At 36.7% G+C, this 7906-nt stretch overlaps 1 non-coding gene across 1 annotated transcript; it reads left to right on the top strand.

Annotated features, from left to right (window-relative positions):
* The first annotated feature begins 7285 nt into the window (after window positions 1–7285).
* Trnas-gcu (transfer RNA serine (anticodon GCU)) lies at window positions 7286–7367 on the top strand. Its single transcript has one exon. It is a non-coding gene; the product is annotated as a tRNA-Ser (tRNA).
* Window positions 7368–7906: the final 539 nt, after the last annotated feature.

Raw genomic sequence — 7906 nt, 5'->3', positions numbered from 1 at the left:
GCACTGCCCACATGAAACGAGTTTCACGTGACAAAGTTTCACCCAGTATGTGTTACACACGACGTACATTTGCTAACTGTAACAGTTTGCAACGTGTAGCCATTAAAATTGTCACGAACACTTAATTAATGGATCACGTCTGTGAACTTATCAAACTATATCCATAATTAAGTTGGTTGATTTGAACATCTGTGACCTAACAGATAGGCTGGAAGATGTAGAGTAAATAACCAAGTTATTTGATTAATGAGCCAACTTGTCTCCTCAACCAACAGTTGATAACTTACCTTACAAGATCGGTGGCTTTACCATGAGTTAACATTAAAAGTAATCGCTAGTGAGTGCGTAAAATTATAATATGACAGTTTTAATTCTTGAAAGTAACTTTTAAATGCGAAAGTAACTCTGTCTGTTTGTTACGCTTTCACGCCTAAACCACTGAACCGATTTTGATGAAGTTCAATATAAAGATAATTTGAGACCCGGGAAAGGACACACTTTTTATCTCGGTTTTTGATACAGTTTCTCTTTGAAAGAACAGCGGGCAAAGCCGCGGGCAAAAGCTAGTAGTTACTCAGCCTTTTAAACTATTGGATCAGAGCAAATTAAACAAATACGTTTGAATTAGTTTTATTTGAACCGAACAGAGCAAATAACCGCAACAATCGGAAAGCCTGTCCCAAACAGCGACCAATTTCTATTTATGGCATTGTAAAATACGCTCGTCGGAATCAATTACCATTAGAAAGCAAAATATTTATTTGAGAGAATTACCACTTCATTTAATCTCAAAGGTGACTGACATAGTGATCTATCAACGCACAGCCCAAACCACTGGACGGATCGGGCTGAAATTTGGCATGTAGGTAGATGTTATGATAAACATCCGCTAAGAAAGGATTTTACGAAACTCCACCCCTAAGGGGGTAAAACGGGATCCACGGGTACAAAGTCGCGGGCGGCTGTTAGTTAGATAATTTTTGTTTTTGTTAATTTGTTGTTTGTATTATAAGCTTAGGACATCGAGTTCAAGGTCTCTGTCGCACGAAAATAACCCTTGTGGATTACTCAAATAAATCTTTGTCTAATGTAACTGATTTGTTTCGCCAGTCGACGAATCGATTTGTCGTTGTCTACACTCCAACCGAACAGGATTAATGTCAGCAATCGGTCCAAACTAATGTGGCGAAGTACAATAAAACGCATTCATATCGATTTCGAAAACCTTTGATACACAACTCGGCTTACTAGTCCAGTAGAATTAGCTTTTAAATCGGAAATAATTCCTACAAAAGATTTTATTGTTTTAATGGCTTCATTGGTTGCCCATTAAGTCTCTCCTAAGTTTTCGACTTCGGCGGAGTTGTGCTTAAGTGGTGGGGGCCCCCGAAAGGGGCATTTTTTCGGTTTTCCGGTTATACCGCGTAAAGGACTTACCCTATCAAAAAGTGGTCTTCATGACGGTTGAAGGGCACTTAATCCTGCATTGAATAAGACCAAATTCATATGTTTTGGACAAACCGTTCTCGCGCTAAAGTTCGGCAAAGTAGAAAATATACGTATATTTAATGACCCTCTCCACGTCCAATGGTTTGTTACCCACAGGCTTCCAAGTCTTGAAAAGGGCCACCTCAACCAGTGTAACCCTATCAAGGCTTACGAGCTTGATGCGCCTATCCTTGTTCGTCCCAGCCGTTCCTTAACTGCGGTTGCTACACCTCTTCCTGGCACTCACCTGAACGACTCTGTGTTACCTACTGTGGCTGCCCCTCTTCCTTGTGTCCTCCTGCATGACTATGTTGCCTAGCCGTATGCCTGGTCTAAGGTTCGACGCCAAAAATCAACAACAACAAGTTCATATTAAAACGCTGAAGAGTTTTTTGTTTGTTTGTTTGAACGCGCTAATCTTAAGAATTACTAGTTTGATTGAAATCATTATTTTTGTGTTGAATAGCTCATACATTGAGGAAGGCTATATGATATATACAATCACTCTACGACTAATAGAGGCGAAGCAGTAAAGAAAAATGTTGCAAGCACGGGAAATAGTATTTAAACTATTTTCACTCGTACGAAGTTGATTTTGTGGCGTCGAACCTTGGACCAGGCATATGGCTAAGCAATGAAATCGTACAGGAGAGTACAAGGAAGAGGGGCAGCCACATTAGGTAACACAGAGTCGTTCAGGAGAGTGCCAGGGAGAGGTGCAGCAACCGCAGTTAAGGAACGGCTGGGACGAACAAGGATAAGCGAATCAAACTCGTGAGCCTTGTTAGGGTTACACTGGTTAAGGCGACCCTTTACAAGGCTTGGAAGCATGTGGGTAACAAGCCATTGGACGTGGAGAGGGTCATTAATTATACGTATATTTTCTACTTTGCCGAACTTTAGCGCGAGAACGGTTTGTCCAAAACATATGAATTTGGTCTTATTCAATGCAGGATTAAGTGCCCTTTAACCGTCATGAAGACCACTTTTCGATAGGGTAAGTCCTTTACGCGGTGTAACCGGAAAACCGAAAAAACGCCCCTTTCGGGGGCCCCCACCACTTAAGCACAACTCCGTCGAAGTCGAAAACTTAGGAGAGTCTTGATGGGCAACCAATGAAGCCATTAAAGCAAAAAAATATTTTGTAGGAATTATTTCCGATTTAATCAATTTTTGTGTTTAATTCTACTGGCCTATACTGATTAACGTAGGGTAGTAATAATCCTGTACTATAAATCTTTCCATTTTCTGAGAATTTTATTGATCTAAGTTTCTTTTGTTTTGCCGGTATTCATGACGTTCTTTCCGTGAAATTATTTTTTGATTGGTGTTGAGAATTTAATGAGAAAACTCCAAGACTTTTACTTAAATAATTGTCTATTCACTTCGACATATTAAACTGCTTTGGTATTAATTTAAAAGTTTATCACATAAAGACGTAGACATATCACATAAAGTTGACATGAAAAAATAATTTATCTAATGTAATAAAATAATATTACTTCAACCAGACCTCGCTCTATTTAAATCAAAGTTATCAATTTCTTAAAATAACAGTCAACCGCGTCCTAGAAATTGAAGCACCACATCGCCAAGAAAAACATTTATAAGATTCTGTAGTTTCGGGTCAAATCTGTTAAAATAATACTCGTAACTCTCCTGAACTTACATCTCTGAACGAAATTTCGATAATGTACAGATGACAGCGCTTCATAATATACATTTTGGCTACAAAACCGACCTTATCACAAGTATACTTTAAGACTAGGCGCAGACCACCGATTTTTAGTTGGCCGATAGTTGTGCCCGATTTTAAATTGTATGAAGAATCGGCCAAATCGAATCGGTGTAATGTGCGCACTTCCATACATGCCCATACTGATCAACTGCCCGACTAAACTATCGGCCGACGAAAAATCGATGGTCTGCGCCTAGGCTAAGAGGCATAACTCGTATAGTTTGGCGAGTCGTCATCTGTACCTATGCCATCATGTTTTACATGACAATATTATAATATGTGTAATATTGTAGTATGAGTAAAATAAATACAACTTACATTTTAATCTTCCACAGCCACTTTTTCGTTCCACCTGAAAACAATAAAGAAGATTTATCGAGAACTTTCGAAGCTATCTTATGAGACATACCTACAAGTACAAGACATAAAATAATTTATGGTCCAAGCCAACAGACTTCAGCTCCTTATACCGAACTAATTGTCTGTGTCCCTTCTCTGATTCAACGCAAACTGATATGATCATCATCATCATCTTCATCATTGCAGTCACAGGACGTCCACTGCTGAACATAGGCCTCCCCCAATGATTTACATAATAACTGATGCTTTGATAAAACTAGATAATGTTCATAGTAAGTTGATATACCATTCTCCACTTAAATACAACACCCCTCTGGTCAGACTGAGGCTGAGTTGCTCCACCTAACTTTGACCGTAACTTTGACGATAACCCGTGTTTTTTGTATGGAGTTTGACAGATTTTTGACGTTTGTCAAAGTTAAAGTAAGATGGTGCAACCCAGCCTTAGATTTCTAACTGGGTTTAGTACACAGCTGTCAGCTAAGTAAAAGCTATGTGTATAAACCAAAATACGATACGCCGTTACTTATATGCGCTCATGGTTTTGCTGAAACACGAAACTGTATCCTGCAGCATGTTTTTAGAACAAAAGCCATTACGACTACAGCTGCTCTACGAATTCCAACGTGCATAAAATAATCCAAAACGAATTATGATTCATGTCCGATTTGTGTAAACAAAAAGATATTTCACGAGGTTGGAAAAATTTATATGTTTGTCTGAAAAATGCGTTTGATGTTATAAACTTTGGATAATTACTAAGAAAAATTGCTTAGGTACTTTCTATTTTTGCCACAGGCTATATTAATAAATAGTTTTATTAATTTAATCTATTTTTTTTAATTAAGGTAGGTAGGTGGGGAAAACGCAAAAATGTTTGTTCTGAAAAATGAGATTTTTCTTTAAATTCACTTCTGAGTTTAGACCTTTCTGTGAGAGATCTTTGACATCAGCAGGCTATCTAGTACAAGTAAGTAAATAGAGATATTAGTATTTTCGAATGACTTAAAAATAATCTCAGTGAACTCTACACCGATATCACAATAGATGTCCATTCCCAAGGAAATATAACGCCACGACCCTCTGTGTGTTCTCGGGATGCGAGCGTGATATCAAATGCCTTCCATTATCGGCCCAGAGCTCACTATGCAGACTTAGCTTTTCTAAAGTGTCAGGAAAACATTGGCTCTATTGGCATTGGTCCTTTTTCGCTACTCGATAACAAAGGCCGTGTTTGCAATCCCCAATATTCTCGAGTTTGTTTTGCGCAGTGAGTATTACATTTCAACCTGAAACAACAAATTGTATTTATCTACCTCTAACACAGAATAATAAAGCGAGCGCATTTATCTGCTTCAATTAATTTAAGTGGTTTCAAATAAATAACTCGAAATAATTATAAACATTAATACATATAATTGAAAAAAGATCCGTTAGATTAAAATTACGCCGCAATTGTTTTTGTTAAGCCAATAAAGATGAAAAGTTAGGGTCCCCATAATGGCAGTTGAGCGGTAAAAATATAAAATATTCATGTCTCATGAATTGATTATGTCCGATGAATACAAAATGAAAGGTTGAGCAATATCAATAAAAGGAGCTCTTACGTTTATTCTTCTAAGACATACCATTACACTAACAATTAAAGTAAACAGCCACTGAAACAGTGTTAATTAAGAGCTGTTTATTATAAAAAAATCCAGGATATCTTTTAACCTAGCGCTTTCAAGCAACAGTAGCTCTTACTGCTAACAAAATAGGATAAATTTACGAGCTTTAGCCTTAACTTGGCCACTTACTGCAATACCCGAGGATTACCAGGGAAAATAAATTGGACAAACGGAACAATTTATCGTTCTTCTTAATCCCTGTTGACACGCACTTTACGCACCTTAGTTTGATCGCGGCCTATTTCTGGGGTTGTAGATAGGTCAATAACTATCTACACGCGTGTTGTTCCCCAAAGTGGACGAGAAACTACTTTAAAACTTAGATTAATAAAGCCTAGATATCTATCTAGCTTCGTCAAAAGTGAGGCAAAAATCTTATGTCATTACTGTCAAAACGTTAAAAATGTTTAAACTAGGGCGATTTTTTCGAAATTGAGAGGTTTTTATCTACAATAACGTAATAAATTTTTATTATTTGTAATTTAATAAGGCATTTAATTAAAACAAAAAAGTTACAATTTTCAAGTGGACCAGAACGGTGTACTAAAAGTTGCCTGACTTTTCGTGTGCTTTCTATCTATCTAGGTTTTACTAATCTATGCTTTGACATGGACAAAGTAGACCAGAGTGGACAAAATTAAGTACACAAATTCCATTCTCGGAGCGCGACGACCAAATTCAGAGACAGAGTTAGAGGCGTTCGCAAACTACTGGATAACTATCTTTATTGCGCTTCAACTAATTTTAAACCACCTATCTTGTTTGGGTAAGCTACTAAGGCTGAGTTGCACCAACTAACTTTAACGGTAACTATGACGATAACCGATGCTTTTTGTATGGTGTTTGACAAATTTTTGACGTTTGTTAAAGGTAAAGTAAGATGGTGCAACCCAGCCAAGTGTCGAGCATGGCTATCTAGACGATAATAATTTTGCCAGAATTACAGTATACTCGAAACTGACGTATGCTTGAATCGAATCGAAACTGCAACAAGACTGAAAATATGTTGGTATAATGTACCTTTTTATTTTGGCATATAAATAAAATTGAAGTGCATAAGGATTTTCCTTTTGGATAGTAAACACTTGCCAAGCGATTTATCAAAGTCGGATAGACATCACGATTGAGGATATCTAACATTGCTTATCAACGAACACGTAGACGATGTGGAATCCTGCTGTCGTAGACATGAGGCAGGGTCCTACTCTATACACTTCAATATTTTGCTCTATCTTTTTCTAACGCTTTCGATTTTAGGCAGAGTGAAAGAGATAGAGCTGAAAGTGGGTTATTGGATTGCAAAGTAGACCTCCGAGGCGATATTGAACACCCAATATTCGACCTATCAGCGATTTGACTGCGAAGAACTTTGGATTTTGCAGTGATAGATGGTTGTACGTGCTGGCCGCAGCGCTAACTTCGAACAAAACCTCAGAGGTTACTTTTTGCTGGAATTCTTCGCGTCGACTTGAGAAAATCAACACCATTTCTTAAGTGAATATTGGTTTTGCTGATTCAGATAATAAATGGTGTAAAATTGATATGCCCTACACACTATGATATATGTTATAGTACAATTTTATCACAATTATGTTGAACAGCATCTAATAAAGATGATCAAATTACAAGTGAAAGGTAAACAAAATTAAATTGTGTTGTGTAATATGATTTACAATATTATTTTATGAATTTGAACTTTATTGCAACATAATAACTGTTTTAATCTAGACTGGATTAATTTAAAGGATGGTAGTATATTGTTTGCAAACGGGTTTAATACTCGTGAAAGCAAATTGTTATTACTTTAGTACAGTCAGCAGTACATCAGACCATAAACTTTTGTTGGAGAATAACTCTAATTACAACTGCTTAAATAAATAAAGTGCCATGTCAGCATTTATCTTGCTGTGTTGATACCTACTTATATTTTTTTTTCATATCAATAAAGGCAAGGTAAGGAACTTTTTCTGTAAACGCAAGCATTTTTATGCAACGCGTAACGATTCCTTATTTGGCGACCGTCTTGCATGACGAGGTGGCCGAGAGGTTAAGGCGTTGGACTGCTAATCCAATGTGCTCTGCACGCGTGGGTTCGAATCCCATCCTCGTCGAGTTTTTGAATATTTCATTAATTTTGTAAAATTATTAACATTATCTTCAATATTTGATCGTATCATATTATGTTCATGAAAACTTCAATTGAAATATGAATTTAATTTATTTTTATTTCTTTATTACATTATTAGGAAAGGTTCCGTACTCTGCGCCTGCTCTTTCTACATTAAACTGGTGAACCCTAAGCGGCGCATGAGACCGCGGTAATAATTGATTTCTATTGGATCTCGCAGGTAAAAGTGTGAGAGGAAAGCTAACAACATTAGTAATTCAAAGATTCAAACAATTAAGATTTTCTAAAATGCATAAATATTACACTTAAAGTAGTCGTCCTTTTTTCATCTGAAACAAACTTTTCAACTTATTTAATTAATGTCTATGTCGCGGAGATGAAATTATCATTCCAATTGACATTTCAGTCCCGAATAATTTATTGCTAATGAAAAAAATATTTTAAACAATAAAATCACACTTACAAAACAGTGTCTTCTCTAAAGTAGCGAATAAGCACAGAAATAGTGGTGAATCAAGTAAA

Source organism: Ostrinia nubilalis, chromosome 4, assembly GCF_963855985.1.
Source record: "Ostrinia nubilalis chromosome 4, ilOstNubi1.1, whole genome shotgun sequence".
In the NCBI taxonomy this organism is placed as follows: Eukaryota; Metazoa; Arthropoda; class Insecta; order Lepidoptera; family Crambidae; genus Ostrinia; species Ostrinia nubilalis.
This window is presented reverse-complemented; position numbering and strand designations above follow the sequence as displayed.